Raw genomic sequence first — 18628 nt, forward strand, 5'->3', positions numbered from 1 at the left:
GGGGTTTACCTGCTCTTGTGACCGATGCCCATTTGTATGGCACAGGTGCCTTTCTCACGGCTCAACAGCAGGCTACTTCTCCGGCAGCTGCTTTTACCATAATTTCTCAAGCAGCTCTGGCAGCCCTGAAAAAGGTGGATGATGTCACCTCCACCCCCCTTAAATCTTTTTCAAAAATTATACAGGGCTCAAATCAGGCATACTCTGACTTTATCGATGACCTGCAAAAGGCATTGGCACGTCAAATTGAAAATGTTGATGCTCGAAATGAATTGCTTATGAAATTGGCTTATGAACATGCTAATCCGGATTGTCAAAAAGTTTTGCACCCTCTCGTGAGTAAACCTGATGCCACCATTGCCGACTACCTGCAGGCTTGTCGGGTGGTTGGCACTAACGCCTATAACATGGAAACTTTGGCCATGGCCATCCAGGGAATTTCCCGCAATAATCCTAAATCAGGCAATTGTTTTAATTGTGGGAAGCCTGGCCATTTTCGCTCTCAGTGCCGTGCACCAGGGGGTGGGGCTGCTGCTGCAAGCTCTCGCCCACCGAAGCCAAAAACAGTCTGTCCTCGTTGCAAAAGGGGATTTCACTGGGCAAATCAATGTCGCACAAACCCCATGCCCAAACCTGACCCCCCGTCGGGAAACTAATCCTGGGGCATTCGGCCAGCCCCACACAAAAGGCTGAGGCTGCTATACATGTCTCCTATCTCCCTTCTTATTTCAATCTCTTGGCAAGTGAACCTATAGATGCTCCAATGCCTGGTTCTTCCTATTTCCTTCCAGTGATCCCGGCTACTTCTATTCCATTACCCCCTACAATGCCTCTTTTGGTCTTTCCACATCGTGATTTCATGTCTCAGGGAGTCCTTGCCACTCCCTTTCTTACTGACTCTTCTGATTTCTCTTCTGTTGCTTTGATTTTTATTCCTAATGTCCCAATGCATGTTCCCGAGGGATCCCTGGTAGCCACAGCCATTCCGGTACCCCTCGAGACAGACCCAAATGATTACAGCCATGAAGCCATGGCTATAGAAAAAACCATGAAATATGCCCGTCCCTCAGCTAAATTTCAAATTAAGGGCCACTCCTTTCTTGGTATTTTAGATACCGGAGTGGACGTTTCGGTCATTCGTGAGGAGGAGTGGCCACCTGATTGGCCTACTGAAGCGTCTCCCGCAGTCCGCGGCGTAGGCGGCATCCAAACGGCAAAAATCAGTAAGCATTGGCTACCAGTTATTTCTACTGATTCTCTTGCTGTAGCTCACATCAAACCTGTCATTTTGCCCCTCCATATTAATTTGTGGGGCCGTGATCTTATGCACCAATTTAATGCCAAACTAATCTTGCAGTAACTGCTTTCTATTTTGCTTGTCATGTCTTCTTCTGCCTTGCTTTCTGATCCTTTGCGATTAACTTTAAAAACTGAAACCCCTGTCTGGGTTGATCAGTGGCCATTAACTCAGGAAAAGCTCAAGGCTTTAACAGAACTAGTGAAGGAACAATTACAAAAAGGACATATTGAACCCTCCCTGAGCCCCTATAACACTCCTGTGTTTGTCATAAAAAAGAAATCTGGTAAATGGCGTTTTTTGCATGATTTGCGGGCTGTTAATAAAATTCTCCAGCCCATGGGAGCGCTGCAATGCGGCCTCCCCAATCCAAATTTGATTCCCCAAGGGTGGGATCTCATGATCATTGATTTAAAAGATGCCTTTTTTTCTATACCACTCCATGAAAAAGATCGCAAACTGTTTGCTTTTACTGTCCCAGAATTTAACAACTCCAAACCTGCTTCTCGCTTTCAATGGACAGTCCTGCCTCAGGGAATGCTCAACAGCCCCACCATGTGTCAATATTTTGTAGACAAAACTTTGCAGCCGTATCGGACGGCACATCCTCACTTTTTAATTTACCACTATATGGATGACATCTTGGTAGCAGCATGTGGGCCCCTAGGCACGGTTTTAGCAACATTACCTTTTTGACTAATCTTCTCCATAAAAATGGCCTGCACATAGCTCCAGAAAAGGTTCAAACAGCACAACCTTTTTCGTATCTGGGTCATAAGCTTTTGGCCTCTCATGCTGCACCTGCAATGCCAAAATTGGACTTGCCACACACTCCCACATTAGTACAGTTACAGCAATATTTGGGCTCCATTAATTGGGCACGCCCATATATGGGGCTCACAACCCCTCAATTGGTTCCGTTGTTTTCTGCATTAACAATGGGCAAAAACCCTGCAGATGTTATTAAATTAGATGAAACACATCAGCAAGTTTTAAAAGAGGTAAATGAGGCCCTTTCTCAAATTTGGGTGGATCGTTTTCAGGACAACACTCCCTTAGCTTTCATTATATGTAACACTCTTGGGCTCCCAACAGGAGCCGTGGTACAAAAAACTTCAAAATTATTAATTATTGAATGGGTACATTTGTCTCACACCCCAAAATCCACAATTTCTCAGAAACCTGCACTTTTTGCAGCTCTAATTACAAAAGCCCGTGTCAGAACAAAGTTGTTGGCAGGAATTGAACCTTCCACGATTTTTGTCCCTTGTTCTTTATCAACTTGGGAGACCTTATTTGCTAATTCGGAAAACCTTCAATTTGCACTCGCTGACTGGCCAGGTGAGATTTCTTGCCATGCACCCCCCGACCCAAGATTGGCTCTTTTGAAAACTGTTCCCTTGCAATGGCACACTCCATATTCCCCCCTCCCGCTTCCTCAGGCCATGACTATTTTTGCTGACGGAAGCAAAACCTATGGTGCTTGTGCCTGGCAGGAGAATGGTCAGTGGTGCACAAAAATCACCCCCCCGCAGACTTCTGCTCAGCGTGCGGAGCTTGCTGCCTCTATTTTGGCTTTTTCAACTTTTCCAAATACACCCTTTAACTTGATTTTGGATAGCCTCTATGTAACTCAGATTGTGAAATCAATTTATGAGGCCTATCTTTCTCCCTCATTGGAACCACAATTACTCTCGCTCTTTTTATCTTTGCAGAAGTTAATTTCTGCCCGCACCCACTTTTTTCATGTTTCCCACATTCGAAGCCATCAGCCCTTCCCTGGGCCTCTCCAGGAAGGCAATGATGTGGCCGACACTGCAGCAGCGGCTGCTGCCAACTCTTCTTCTCTTCTAACCTTGACAGCTCCCACGCCATGGGAGAGTCATTCTTACTTTCATCAGAACAAGAAAGCGCTCATGAAACAATTTGGCATTACTGCAAATGAGGCTTCTGCTATTATTCAGCAGTGCCCTTCTTGTAGCCAGCATGCAAACTCTCTCCCTATGGGGGTAAACCCCAGGGGGACAGAGTGTTGCCAAATTTGGCAAATGGATATTACCCAATATTTTTCATTTGCCCCTTGGAAATATTTACATGTTTCCATTGACACGTATTCAGGCTACATTATGGCATCCCCCCAAAGGGGCGAAGCCACCAAACATGTTATTAATCATTGTATTCGGACCTTTGCATCGCTGGGACGCCCAAAAGAATTAAAAACAGACAATGGCCCTTCTTACACAAGTGCAGCCTTCGCTGCCTTTTGTAACCAATGGGGCATTGTACATAAATTTGGCATTCCTTATAACAGCCAGGGTCAGGCGTTGGCTGAGCGCGCCAACCAGACATTAAAACATGCCCTGGACAGATATATTGGCAATAGGGGAAAAATGCCCCCTGGCCTCCCAGCAGTGCAAGACACGCTTAACCTCTGCCTTTATACCCTGAATTTCTTAAATCTTACCGGCAGCCCACCATCCTCAGCAGCGACTCGTCATTTTGCAGCTCCACCTACTGCAGACACCCCCCGTCCACCTGTCTACTATCGCTGCCTGCCTGACCTGACGTGGCGAGGACCTGCTGACCTGATCACTTGGGGACGGGGCTACGCTGCCATTCAGCTAAAAGACAAGGTGCTCTGGGTGCCAGGAAGACACGTAAGACCTTTTCTTCCTAAATCACCACCACACACTTCCAGGGATGGCGATCGTCCGTCAGTCCCCAAATGAGGTACAGCTTGTGGAGGTTGCCTCCTGGCCTGACCTGGAAAACAGGCCTGGACACCCTCCACCATATGAGACCACAGAGGCTGTTTCCTGCCCCGACCAGGAAAACGGGGAAGGACACCCTCCACCGTATTCGCCACCAGAAGGATGTCCCTTATTTCGAAGAAGACCTCCAGGTTATCCCCTGTCGCGGTGGCAGGAGTGTATGAAACCCTTCAGTTTTAGAACTTTCTCATATCATTATGTTATTTTTTCACTGTGTGGCATAGTTTTAGTATTGCTTGCATTTTTAATACGCTGTGAAATTTCCCATCGTGCCTCTTACAAGTTACAGGAACCATTACATGTGCCTACTAGATCTCTCACACACAGGGTGAAAAGGTCAGCTGCTTCTCACGGTCTGCACACTCGAATGACATACAACCTGTGGATGCGTTTGGCAGAACAGGCAAACGTATCCAATTTTTGCCTAAGCGAAGCTGTGGACCTGAACATGTTATTAGGGAATTGTTTAATACCAGTTTGCACGCCTCTTTCTGTTATTTTAAAAGACACCCAGCTAGCAATGTTTAAAAAAAAAGAGAGGAAGTTAATTACGGTGACTCTATAGTGTGGGGCCTTGTCACAAGACAGCTCCCAGCTGATGCCATGTCTCTCACCACACCCTTTGTAGCTAGTGGACCCAACGTTACATGTGCACGCATTCAAAATTGTACTGCTTCTCTCACACAATCCTGTATGCCCACGGGAATCTTTCCTGCCAACTGTTCCACCTACGAGAACATTTCCTACAATTGGGCTCACGTTCTGCTTCCTGCTGGTTGGTTTTTCACATGTGGTCAGAAAACTTTTAATTACATACCTGCTAATCTATCAGATACACGTTGCTGTCTGAGTCGCCTTACTGCGGTTCTACCAACCAAACAGGACCTCACTCCACGACCACAGAGGTCGGTAGTCCTTGATGAAACATGTGACAGCTCAATTAATCTTTTTAACGAGGCTGAATATCTTTCCCTTGCTATCTCTATAGTTGGTGTTCCGGCATTAGCAATGCATAACCACAGGACAGCCCATCGCATTGCCTGTTCCCTTGCAAAAACTATAAACATCACATCTGCAGCCATAGCTGCCTTGAATATGGAACAGGCAGAGATCAGACATGCTGTCTTAGACAACCGTGCTGCCATTGATTTTCTGTTACTGGTACATCATCTAGGCTGTGAATCTGTCAAAAACATGTGTTGTTTTAACCTGTCAGACACCTCTCAATTGGTTAAGCATCAAATCAGTTCCTTAAAGGAGTTGGCTTCCCAGATTCGAGAAGACGTCCTGCCAGCCTGGTGGGATGGTCTGTGGTCCTGGCTACCGGATGGCTCCTGGTTAAGAAGCATTTTTTCCTCCATTATATGTATTATAGTAGTGCTTGTGTCACTTTGCTGCTGCATTCAATGCCTACCCTCCCTCTTTCAGCTATTCAAAGGCCTTTTTTCCTCAGCTAGGAAGAACGTGCTTATCCACGAAACTAAGTCCCTTCTGGACGCTGAGAACGACCATGAGTTGGACAACAATTTGTTTGTAAAGGTGTTTGCTATAACCAGTGATGATGAAGAATCTGCATTTTGATATGTTTGCTTTCCTCCTTCTCATTTTAAAACAAAAATGAGGAGATGTTGAGATCCATTGCCACTTCTGTGTATAGGACGGCTAAGGCTGTCTGGAAAACACAGGCCCAGAGATGGATGCTAACAAAAACATTCTTGTTAGCAATACGTAAGTCTTTCTATTAATTAGCGCGCCTCTTTGTACCAGCTTCTATCTAGCAGTTAGCATTTCAAAGGCAGGAATGCGAGCTGCTCACTTTCCTCCACTCCCCCGTCCCTATTCCTTATCTCTCTTCTCCTGCCCAGGGAAGAAGCAGCCCCCCTTTTCACTTCACTCTTTTGCCCAGAGATGAAGCTTTTTGCCACGCAGCATTATTATCATTGGAGTATTTAGTCATGTGCCTGTTGATGTAATTGTGTATACACCTTTCCTTTGTTTGGGACTAATAAAAAAAGCCTCCCGGGCATTGCTCGGGGCCAAAAACTTATCACAAGAAGGATTTGTCCGGTGTCCTTTCTTCTCATTCGGCTACAAGCATGAGCGGCCCATCAGAAGCATGTAAAAGCGGCAATTCTTTATTGGCCAAGTGTGATTGGACCCAACGAATTTGTCTTTGGTGCCTATGCTCTCAGTGTACATAAAGAAAATAGAATACATTAATCAAGAATTATAAGATACAACACTTAGTGATAGTCAAGGTTAGTAATAAGCTATCAAATTGTACTAGGAAACAAATAAATACAATATAAATTGAAAGATACAAGCAACATGGTTATATTAATAAGTTGGAAGAGATGGTTACTAGTGAGGAGAATAATATTAGTAATTCAGTCTTAGTAGATAATTTGACAGTGTTGTGGAAATTAGTTGTTTAGCAGAGCGATGGCATTCGGGGGGGGGGGGGGAAAACTTGTTTCTAATTGTTCTGGTGTCCATTGCCTTATAGCGTCATTTTGAGGGTAGAAGTTGAAACAATTTATGTCCAGGATGCGAGGTGTCTGTAGATATTTTAACCATTAAGCCATAAAAATACATGGAGTGCCAGCCTGTATTGGCAGCCTCCCCCCACCCCCACCCCAGTAGGAGATTAAGGGGAAAAGTGCTCAATTTTATATAAACTGTTTGTTTGGTAACTGAATTCACAACACCTTCAGAAAAAAGTGACTTCAGAAACAGCACTCCTGGGGTGGGGGGTAGTTTGGAAGGCCAAAAATGGGCCTGTTTTGGCCTGTTTTTCGCACAAAGGGTTTGGGAGTCCTGCAGAGTGCTCCTGGGGGCTGGGGAGGGCAAAAATGCCAGTATTTTGGCAAAAAATGGGCCTGTTTCTCACCTCCCAACTCCCCCCCCCATGTATCACGTTTCTGCCCTCCCCAGCCCTTAAGAGCACTCCGCAGGCCTCTCAAACCCTCTGCGCGGGCCTTTTTCTGGGAGAAACAAGCCTGTTTTTGGTGAAAACGGATGCGCAGGGCGGTGTTTCCAGAGGCCAAAAATGGCTGTATTCAGTGTATATGACGCACCAACATTTCCATCCTCTTTTGGAGTGGGGGGAATGTGTCTTATACTCTGAAAAGTATGGTATAAAATCTCTTTGGAATTTAGAGGATGGTCAGTCCTAGCCTTCTGTGGTTGTGCAGGGACTCCAGACTATCTCCATCCTTGATCCTTCCTCCAGGCCAGGCTGTGTGCTTCCCAGTGTTGCAGAAAATGACAGGCTTTAGACTTCTCAGGATACAGGAAAAGTTTATTTGGCAGCCAGGTTCAGAAAGCTAGCCCATGGCTTAGCACTGCAAGTTCTGAACAACCTTCATTATCGAAGCACGCATTCTTATACATTCTCAAAAGCATTGCAACACGGAAATACTTAACACATTTCTTAGTGGTTACCTTGAGGAGAAAACCTTATAAGGAGATGGGGTCTTACTTCTCCTTTTGTTTATGGAGTACGTGTCATTAACGAACTTTAATTGAACCTTGGACTTTTGACATAGATTTTGACATAGGCTTTTGACATCTTGTGGTTAGGCACTGGCTTCCTGTTCTTTTGCAAGTTGCAACTCTGCCTATGTGGCTTTAATATAGAAGTAAAGGGGCCCTAAGAGGCTGTCCAGCCTGACCCAGTAGGTTTCACACTTAATGTCCAAATCTCACTTTATGTCTGCTTTACCAGCACCACCTTCAAGTTAGATTCATGTCCTTCCTGGCTGGCCAAGGTGGCCTGGTAGATGATACGTAGTGTCAGCCTCTGCTTTGCTGCTGCTTCGGCTGCCATTGTAACGGGGAGGGGGAGGCATGGTAATTGGGAGAGAAATCATGATGTGCTGGAGGAAGATTCTAGACGCTGACCTGACCGTCTTACTGCACATGTGGAGGAAGGGAGTTTCCCGCCAAGGTTAACTGTCCGGCATTCCATTCTGGTGATGTCTTTTGAAGTTATCTCCCACCTGACAGTTGGGTGCATTATAATTGGACTATGGACTGGGGTGCCAAGGGGAGGGGATTGAATTATACATGATATTCTTTGCTTTCGCGCCTAATTAACCAGATTCAGCTTAGCTTTGCTACTGTTCGTTTATAATTAGTAAAAGTACACTTGATTTCAAACAAATGGAGTTGAGTGGTTTTTTTCCTGATTATTAAATGAGGTCGCATCTGATACGTAGGCAGGTCTAAGTGATGATCAATCCACCTTTTTTTTTCTTTGAATTTTTTTTATTGTTTTAGTTAAGCAAAAAAACACACGAAAGAATCATCTTTCATTACATGTTATAGAAAGCGTATTGATTCGCTTGACAAATATATTGATTGACAAATATATTGATTGACAAATATATTCCGTGCGTTTCTTCCACCATCCTTACATATACTTCATTCAAATTGAGTTGTACATTTTAAGTCAAGAAAGAAAAATTGTATATTTTACTATCCCTGTACCGCAATTCTCATTTAATTACCATTATTTAAACATGCTTTTATCTAGAATCATTTATATTTAAAGACATAACCACCTACTGGCATTCATTTGCAGTTTCGACAGATCTCCAATAACATTACACCTTTATGACATATTCTAAAACAAATTCATCTAAAACAAATTCAGTTAAGTAAGATATCTAAACATTTCCCCCCATAGCACACCTGTATGTATCATTAGATATTATCCATTAACATTTCCTTGTTATTATTGTAGTTGACTAAAAGTTTATTTACTGTTTATCTCACCTCTCCTCTCCACAGGGACACACAAAATTATACCTTTATAGCCATCTTTAAACAATGATTTATTAATAAGATTTATAGGTCTTTTCCCTCAATCCCAAATTAGTTAATTATGTGCTAAGAAAATAAACATTAAGCATCTAAGACAATCCAAGGGATGTTAATATTTCTACTTATCAATCACCAAAAGTATACATTAACATTTCTATGGCCCCGTTATTTATCCTAACTAAGGTTATCATTTCACTATTAGTATCATAGCAAATTGTATCTTAACCCAATATACATTCAATGGTAATCTAGAACAATCTATAAAGTACTAACATCTCTACTTATTAAGATGATCAATTCAACTTTGAGGTAGGGGGCATTCCCAGCTGTTTCACAGGAGTGCTGGTTGGCTTGTTCCTTCCTCAATAAGCCGTCTTGGACCTCACCATTCTGAATACTTGTCATTCACGTACCCCTATAAAGGGAAGGAGGTGGAAAAGATGATGACGCTGCAACTATGGAGGGCCCTGGATGAAACAGATTATCTGGATCGTATTCAGTCAAGATTCAGACCAGGATACAGAATGGAAACAACGTTGGTCACACTCTTAGATGATCTGGCATAAACAAGATGGAGGTACCGCATCTTTTCTTGATCTTGACATCTCAGTGGTTTTTGATATAATCAACCATTTTGGACTGATGTATGAGTTGGGTGGGTGGCAGAGTATTGGGTTGATTCATCTCCTTCCTCCAAGTCTGGTCACCGTTGTTGTTGGTACAGGGCAAGGGATCCAGATCACAGAAGGTTTGCTGAACTTCACATAGTGCACTAGCTATGCCCTTTCCTGGACAGGGAGGCTCTTCACTCAGTCATTCACACCCTGTTCATCCACTCTTTAGTTTATTGTAATTCCCTCCACATGAGGCCTACTCATTCTAATCACTGCGCCTACCTAGAGCGCAGTTGCGCAGTGGTTAGAATCAGTGATGTGTGGTGAGCTTCATGGCCGGTGAGGCAAGCGCAAAAGCCCCGCCGAAGCCCCCAGTGCTGCATCTGCACTGAGCCGAGGTGGCGCAATGGTTAAATGCAGCACTGCAGGCTACTGCTAGATCAGCAGTTCAGCGGTTCAAATCTCACCGGCTCAGGGTTGACTCAGCCTTCCATCCTTCCGAGGTGGGTAAAATGAGGACCCAGATTGTTGGGGGCAATATGCTGACTCTCTGTAAACCGCTTAGAGAGGGCTGAAAGCCCTATGAAGCGGTATATAAGTCTACTGCTATTGCATCCGTCATAGAGTTTAGAATGTTTGTTTAGAATGTTTATTATAATTTATAGGCCGCCCTTTTCCCTGAGGGGACTCAGGGCGGCTTACAAAACACGGGGAAGGGGGTAAAAAGACAAAAAACATAAGACAATACATAATATTAAAAATAGAGCACAACATTCATTCGTCATTCGGGAGGGGACAAACTAACATTTTTCATCCCCAGGCCTGACGGGATAGCCAGATCTTAAGGGCCGTGCGGAAGGCCTGGGCGGTGGTGAGGGTGCGGATCTCCACGGGGAGATTGTTCCATAGCGTCGGAGCTGCAACTGAGAAGGCTCTCCTCCGCGTAGTCGCCAGTCGGCACTGACTGGCGGATGGAATTCGGAGGAGGCCTACCCTGTGCGATCTGATGGGACGCAGGGAGGTAATTGGCAGAAGGCGGTCTCTCAAATAGCCAGATCCACTACCATGGAGCGCTTTGTGAGTGGGACTCTCACTGGCCATGAAGCTCACCGCACATCACTCGGCAGTTCAAACTCTGCTCTGCAGCCCAAACTTTCTCCTCCCAGCAACTTGGCCTGTTGGACACAATGGTGGCGGGGGGAGGAATGGGCTGGGTGGGCTGGCTGGCTGGGAGGGGGAAGACCTTTAAAGTCCTGCTGCCGCGTCTTCCCAGCAAGACTTCCTTTTGGCTTGCGGTTTCCCTTGCCTGCCTTAACCAAAGCTTGGCGCCCTGCCTCTGCTTTTGCTCTCCCTCTCTCAGGTCTGCAGCAGTGTCGGTGGCAGCTCTCGGCCTACAGCTGCAGTGTCGCGCAGGCTGTGGAAGGAGGAGGAGGAGGGAACCAAATGGGAGGCTTTTACCGGGCCTGTGCCGCACAGCCAGGACCGTCCTTGCGCCTCAAGCCGCGTTTCTTCCTGCAAAGCCCTTCAGGCATCAGGTGGAGCTCTCAGGTTGCCCAATCCAGTTCCTCCTAGGTTCAAAATTACGGGAAAAAATAATGAAATACCGCAAGCTGGGCCGTCTAAACTACCCAATTATGGATGAAGCATGTAACAGTGATACCCATTGTCATCAGGGCACTTGGTACCATGTCCAAGAATTTTAGAAAGATACATCAACAACTTGCAGCTTCCTTCAATAACACCAGGCGGAACTGCAAAAAACTTGCGCTACTGGGAACATCTTATATTTTAAGAAGGTACTTGGTTGATACCTAGGACGCTGGCAGCAACCCGTATCAACCATTAGCACCAGTCACTGGTATTTATGATACATTTTTGAATGTTCAGTTGGCTGAGTTTCATGTTTAATGAATAAAGTATAATAATAATGCGTAGAGTTTATTGATATTGCTGTACCAGGAGATGCCAGAGTTGAAGAAAAAGAACTAGGAAAAAAATCACAAAATATTACTACCTGGCCATCAAAACTACAAGGCCTATGGATGAAACATGTAACAGTGATACCATTGTCATTGGGGCACTTATTACCATGTTTCAAAACACAACAAGAAATTGCAGCTTCCTGCAATAACACCAGCGGAACTGCAAAAAACTGCACTACTAGGAACATCGTATATTTTAAGAAGGTACCTGGTTGATACCTAGGAAGCTGGCAGCAACCTGTATCAAGCATTAGCACCAGCCAATGGTCTTTGCGGCACATCTTTAAATGTTCACTTGACGGAGTTTCATGCTTAATGAATAAAAGATACAACAACAACAACAACAACAAGTTTATTTCAATATGTAAAGTACAAGAAGAAAATCAAGGAAATGATAGTTTCACTAATGGGAGAAGATGTTGAATTACTTCTTTGCATCTGTTTTTACACAAAAGGAAGACAATGTGCTGTTAGTACCACTTTACACAACACTGGTGAGCCCACACTTGGAATACTGCATCCCGTTCTGGTCACCATGGAACAAAAACAGATGCTGAGAGCCCAGAAAGTGTAAAGAGAAGAGCAACAGAGATTATAGGGCCTGGAGCTGAATTATATGATAAACAGTTGAGGAAGCTTGGTATGTCTAGCCCCATGATGGCAAACCTATGGCACAGGTGGCATGCAGAGCCCTGTCTGCGGGCATGTGAGCTATCACCCCAGCTGAGCTCCACCGCGCACATACGCATGCATCTCCCGCCAGTCAGTTTGTTTTGGGGTCTCTGCCAGGCATGCGCAGAGAGAGCATGCAGAGGGCGTCACACATGCATATGCAGGAGGTAGTGGAGTGCAGGGTGGGGGTCACGTGTGCATGTACTGGTAGGGTCACATGGGGGTGTCATGTTTGCATTGCATTATGGGTGCATGTGTGCACGCACTTTCAGCACGCATCAATGAAAATATTAGCCATCACTGGTCTAGCCTATCAAAGAGACGAAGTAGTGGGGACATCATAGCTGTATTCTAGTACTTGAGGGGTTATCATAAAGAAGAGGGGATTGATTTGTTTTCTAGGGAACCAGAGGGCAGGACAAGGAGTAATGGGTGGAAGCTTATTAAAGAGAGAACTAACCTCTAAATAAGGACAAATTCTTTTGACAGTGAGAGGGATGGAATAAGTTGCCTCTTGGGAGCACTAGAGGTATTCACGAATAGATTAGTTAGCCATTTGAATGGGATAGTGTAAAGCTTCTGCCTTAAGCACAGGGCTGAACTAGGAGACCTTTGGAGCCCCTCCCAGACTTGTGATCTTATGTATTTTCTATAATAAACATGGGAACACACACCGACTTGGAAAAATATGTCTCCTAAGTTGAATTCAAGCCTTGGAAAGAGGTCTCTGACATATTTCTTAGGAAAAACATCAAAATGGTTTGCTACTGCCTTTTCCTGGAATTTTTCTTTTAATAATCACACTTCCTTTACAATTATTTTTGAATGTTAGAAGTTCTGGGAATATTAATCTTTGTTTGTTTTTGATAATGGACATGAACATGGAGCGCTAGATATTCATTATTGTCACATTATTGTCACAATAGAAGTGATCTATTGTCATAGATCACTTCTATTGATCTATTCAAATAAAGGTTTCATATTGGAGATACACAAGAGGTCCAGATGAAGAGCAACAGAGCAGGAACAATTTATGGGAATTGACCAAAAGGACTAGCATAATTTCATTGGATTCATGATCTCTTGCCAATTTCCTTTCAAAAGAGATTTGAGAAGAAGAAAAAGTTCTTGTGTCCTCAGTGATAATATGCAGGATCCCTTAGTGATGTTCATAAACTATACATAATTACAAGACATCTTCAGAGAATATATATTCTGTCATGAGAATTGAGATGTTCTTAGTGTTGATGAACTTACTGAGCTCCTTCTAAAGCAATTCTTTATTTTTTTTAACTAGGAAAATGGATCTCCCATGATACACCTGCAAATTCTTGAATAGTTATACAACACCTGGCTTTCCTAGAAAGCAACTGGATCATCTTCCACCTTGCTGAGCACTTGTAAAAGCTGTTAACATGCTTCACTCTTTCTTAACAGATGTGGAAGATCTTGGAAAGGAAGCAAAGTCAAGTTCTCCTCTGCCATTGGAGAAAGACTGCAGCTCTGGAAATTCCTAGTCATCCAAGAAATAACCAAGAACTTTGCTTAGCTTCCTAGTCCAAAGAAGAGAATGATGATCTGATGAGATCACCTTTGTTTTTCCAGAAAAAGAATGTATATTAGTATCGGTTGGTTTAATATAGGTATGTTCTAACATGTTCTAACATCTTTATTCAAATTCAGAATAAACATTGCTGATGCATTTTGAGTATTTCTATGATGTTTGCTTTTGGAAAGATTCTCCCCTGAGCTTCCCTGAAAGGACATCTCTGTGTAATCTGACAAAAAAACCATAGAACATAGAATAGAACAGAATAACAGTGTTGGAAGGGACCTTGGAGGTTTTGTAGTCCAACCCCCTGCTTAGGCAGGAAACCCTACATCACTTCAGACAAATGGCTATCCAACATCTTCTTAGAAACTTCTGGTGTTGGAGCACTCACAACTTCTGGAGGCAAGTTGTTCCACTGATTAATTGTTCTAGCTGTCAGGAAATTTATTTCGTTCTAAGTTGCTTCTCTCCTTGATTAGTTTCCACCCATTGCTTCTTGTTCTACCCTCAGGTGCCTTGGAAAATAGTTTGACTCCCTCTTCTTTGTGGCAACCCCTGAGATATTGGAACAGTGCTATCATGTCTTCTCTAGTCCTTCTTTCTCTTACACCAGACATACCCAGTTCCTGCCACCGTTCTTCGTATGTTTTAGCCTCCAGGCCCCTAATCATCTTTGTTGCTCTTCTCTGCACTCTTTGTAGAGTCTCCACATCTTTTTTGCATTGTGGCGACCAAAACTGAATGCAGTATTCCAAGTGTGGCCTTACCAGTGAGCCTAAAACCAATTTCGTTGTATTTATTTTTCGTACGATGACAATAAAGGCTACACTAGACCAAGGCATGAAAAAATGATATTAACACTTCACGTGATCTTGATTCTATCCCTCTGTTTATGCAGCCTAGAATTGGCCTTTTTGGCAGCTGCTGCACACTGCTGGCTCATATTTAAAAGAATATTTAAAATATTTATATTTAATTAAAAGAAATTATTTATTTTATATTTTCATGTTTAAAAGAATATTAAAACAATAATAGAGTTGGAAGGGACCTTGGAGGTATCCTACTCCAACCTCCTGCCCAAGCAGGAGACCCTATCCCATTTCAGACAAATGGTAGTCCAGTCTCTTCTTAAAAGACTCCAGTGGTGGAGCTTGAGTCTATTTCGATAACGTTTGTTTTCCTTGAAAAATAATCTATGTAACTAGCGAAAAATAAACTTGATATTGGCAAGATCTAACTTATTTCCTAAATTCAAATAATAATCAATTATGCAATAGAGGTATTTTATTTTATTTCCTTTTGAAAGACTCGAAAGGCACATTTCATTTAGCAAGCATTTTTGTTCTTAACCCGTTACTGAAAATGTAAGATTATTATTTAAGCAATGTTGAAATAGATGCATTTAAGAAAGTTCCAGTCATATTTCTTTATTTTGATTTCCACTCATAAGCAGCAAACCAAGAATAGAATTGTGTTATATATGTTTCCCAGCATGAGAAAATGTTTGCAATTTCAGAAGTTAGGCCAATTTTTGCACATGTACCAAGTGGTAACAAATTCCTTGGATTTTTTTTTTAAAGTTTGCATCACTACCAAATGAATCATGGAATAAATTAGTACTAATGACAAAATGTAAAAATTCAGATGGACTTTTTAAGTGAAAAGGCAAAGGTTGCAATGTATTAATATTATTTTAGTTGGCTTGACAGTACTGCAGTAACTGAAGAGAACAAGTTGACTTGAGTTTGAATGATGATAGATGTGAAAGTACATTCTGTCAACAAACTCACAATAACCTATATATTGCAAAAATGAAAACCCTACCGAACTTCATTCAAAATAGGTTTTTTTAGGTTTTTCCTTTTTAAACCGACATCTAAAGGAAATAGACTTGTCTTAGCTAAAAGAAAACAGATATAAAAATAGAGAAGCAGGAATATTTTTCTACTTGATAGTAATTTTGTGGTTTCATGCATCAAAACGCACCCATTATCAAATTCCTGGAATCATTTTATTAATAGGTTAACAGAGTTGGAAGGGACCCTATATATCATCTAGTCCAGTGGTCCCCAACCTTTTTATCGCCGCGGACCAGTCAGCCTGTGATAATTTTACCGTGGCCCGCTGAGCGCGCGCAGGGGTGGGGGGGAGGGGTGGGGGGGCGTTGTTCACGATGACACATTGATTGTTTATATATCAGATTGTTTTGATTAAACAACTTTTATTTTATTGTATTTAAACATGCCTTACAAAATAAAATACAATTACATAAATATAAAGTGCTTTAACATTTTAACAGTTAAACTTTAACTAAGCTCTCTAGTTACTAGAATCTACTGAATCAATGAGAACCCTGAGCTTGTTTTTCTGCAACGAGACGGTTCCATCTGGGGGTAATAGGAGACAATGACACCCGAAGTGTCTTGCTTATGTCCAGTTTATTTCGTTGTTTTGTTTTGGTTGCTGTCACTGCAGAAAACCCCGCTTCACACAGATAGGATGTTGGAAAAGGCAAAAGGGACTTAAGAGCTGTAGTGGCAATCTCAGGATATTCCGCCATGACTTTAATCCAGAACACCGGCAGAGTTGTTGTCTCAAATGCAGTTTTAAGGTCACCGTCATTTGCAATCTCCAGCAGTTGATCTTCTTCTTGCACAGACATGCTAAATTCGTCTGGTTTGTTGACAAATGGGTCGCGGATCCATTCCTTACCAGTTCGTGGGTCTTTTGTGGTTGGGAAGTAGCGCTCAAACTCTTCTAAAAGCAAAGACAGGTGATCGTGCACCAACTGGGAGAATGAATGCTCAGGCTCAGTCTCTCCTAAAATCCCCGCTAATGTCTGAAACATGTCCAAAATGCCTCTGTTCACACGCCGTCCCCACAACTCCAGTTTGGCTTTAAATGCAGCTACTTTGTCAGCCAACTTGAAAACAGTTGTCATTTTCCCCTGAAGGGACAGATTGAGTTCATTGAGCAGGCTAAATATGTCACACAGGTAAGCCAGTTTTGCAAGCCATACCTTGTCACTGAAATGTGCTGCCAGTGGTGACTTCTTTTCTGAGAGAAATCTTTGCAATGGCTCTCTTAATTCAAACACCCTGGATAGTGATTTGCCTCTGGATATCTATTTCTAGTTAATTTCTAACTATTTGAATGGAAGATTATATGCTTATAGTTTCTATTCTTTTGTTAACACACAACCACATTTTTATTCTTCTACAGACACCATTTTTAATTACCAGGATAGTACACCAATGACAGCACCATGATCAGAAAATGTTAGATGTTGCATTATTTTCAATATGTATTTGTAAATATATGCCAAATAGATTGCAATCGCTTTCTGGACTTCCTTTAAATTTGCAGGTAAATGCTGCAATAGATATATAGCTCCCATCAGATTGATGATCACCCAAAAATGTTATTCATTGAATTCACTGTGAATCCTTTCTTAGTAAGTGCATTCAAGCCAGCCTACTACTAGCTGGTAGCCTCTCTGTCCATTCACCAAATTATCTGGGACAGGGGTGTCAGAGTGACATCGAAAATGTCAAGGTAATAGCCATGACTATGAAATTAAAAGCCTATTTATTCTTTTATTTGCATCACATAAAAACCAAGATGGTTCCCATCTTGAATTTTTCTAAATACATCCTACATACAACCATGATGCAGGAGTTTTCATTCAGCAAGAAAAAGGACTTGAGCCAAGTCAACATCTGGAAATCTTATCCCAGTCATATCCAACCTAGCTTATTTTTTGAGATCACCTCAAGGCGAGCTGGAGCGGGACGCGCTGCGCCACGAGTTGGAGAGCTTGGAGAGGCTGAGCGCGCAACTTGGAGAGCTGCGTCTCAGCCACCTGGAGGGGCTGTGGGCCGACTGCGCCGCTCTGGAAGCGCTGCTGAAGCAGCTCCTGGCCGAGCACGAAGGGCTGCAGGAAGCGCGCAAGCCGGGCGCTCCGAGAAGCGGCAGCTGGCCTCCGACTACACGCTGGTACTGAGCTGGAGCTGCGCGCAGAGCCTGGAACGATACGAGGCCGAGTTGCGGGCGCTGCAGGTGCTGGAAGGGGGCTGCCTGGGCCAACAGGACCTGCGTGCGCAAGCTGCGCACGCAGAACCAGGAGCGCGCTGGGCGAGCGGCTGGAAGAGGGGCGGCTGGCGCAGCAGGAGAGCCACGGCGCCCAGCTGAAGTGGAGAGGCTGAGCGCCAGGAGCTGCCGGGAGCTTTGCGCGCTGGGCGAGCGGCTGGAAGAGGAGCGGCTGGCGCAGCAGGAGAGCCACGGCGCCCAGCTGAAGTGGAGAGGCTGAGCGCCAGGAGCTGCCGGGAGCTTTGCGCGCTGGGCGAGCGGCTGGAAGAGGGGCGGCTGGCGCAGCAGGAGAGCCACGGCGCCCAGCTGAAGTGGAGAGGCTGAGCGCCAGGAGCTGCCGGGAGCTTTGCGCGCTGGGCGAGCGGCTGGAAGAGGAGCGGCTGGCGCAGCAGGAGAGCCACGGCGCCCAGCTGCAGTGATCATGGCCCCCGGCCGCTCCGCGGCCCGGTGCCAGGTACTCCGCGGACCGGCACCGGTCCGCGGACCGGGGGTTGGGGACCACTGATCTAGTCCAACTACTCAAGCAGTACACCTTACACAATTTCTGAAAAATGGCAGTCCAATCGCTTCTTGAAAGAGTTTTGAAGCTGCCACAACTTCAAATGAAGGCCAGCTGTTCCATTGGTTGATTGCTCTCACTGTCAGAAAATTTATCCTTATTTCCAGGTTGAATCTCTTCTTGATCAGTTTCCATCTGTTATTCCTTGTCAGGCCTTCAGATGTCTTGGAAAATAGCTTAACCTCCTCCTCTCTGTGGAGGCCCTCAAATATTGGAACACTGCTATCATGTCTCCTCTTCACTTGAAGAGCCTTGTGCAGTTCCT

Source organism: Thamnophis elegans, chromosome Z (genome assembly GCF_009769535.1).
Source record: "Thamnophis elegans isolate rThaEle1 chromosome Z, rThaEle1.pri, whole genome shotgun sequence".
Taxonomy (NCBI): domain Eukaryota; kingdom Metazoa; phylum Chordata; class Lepidosauria; order Squamata; family Colubridae; genus Thamnophis; species Thamnophis elegans.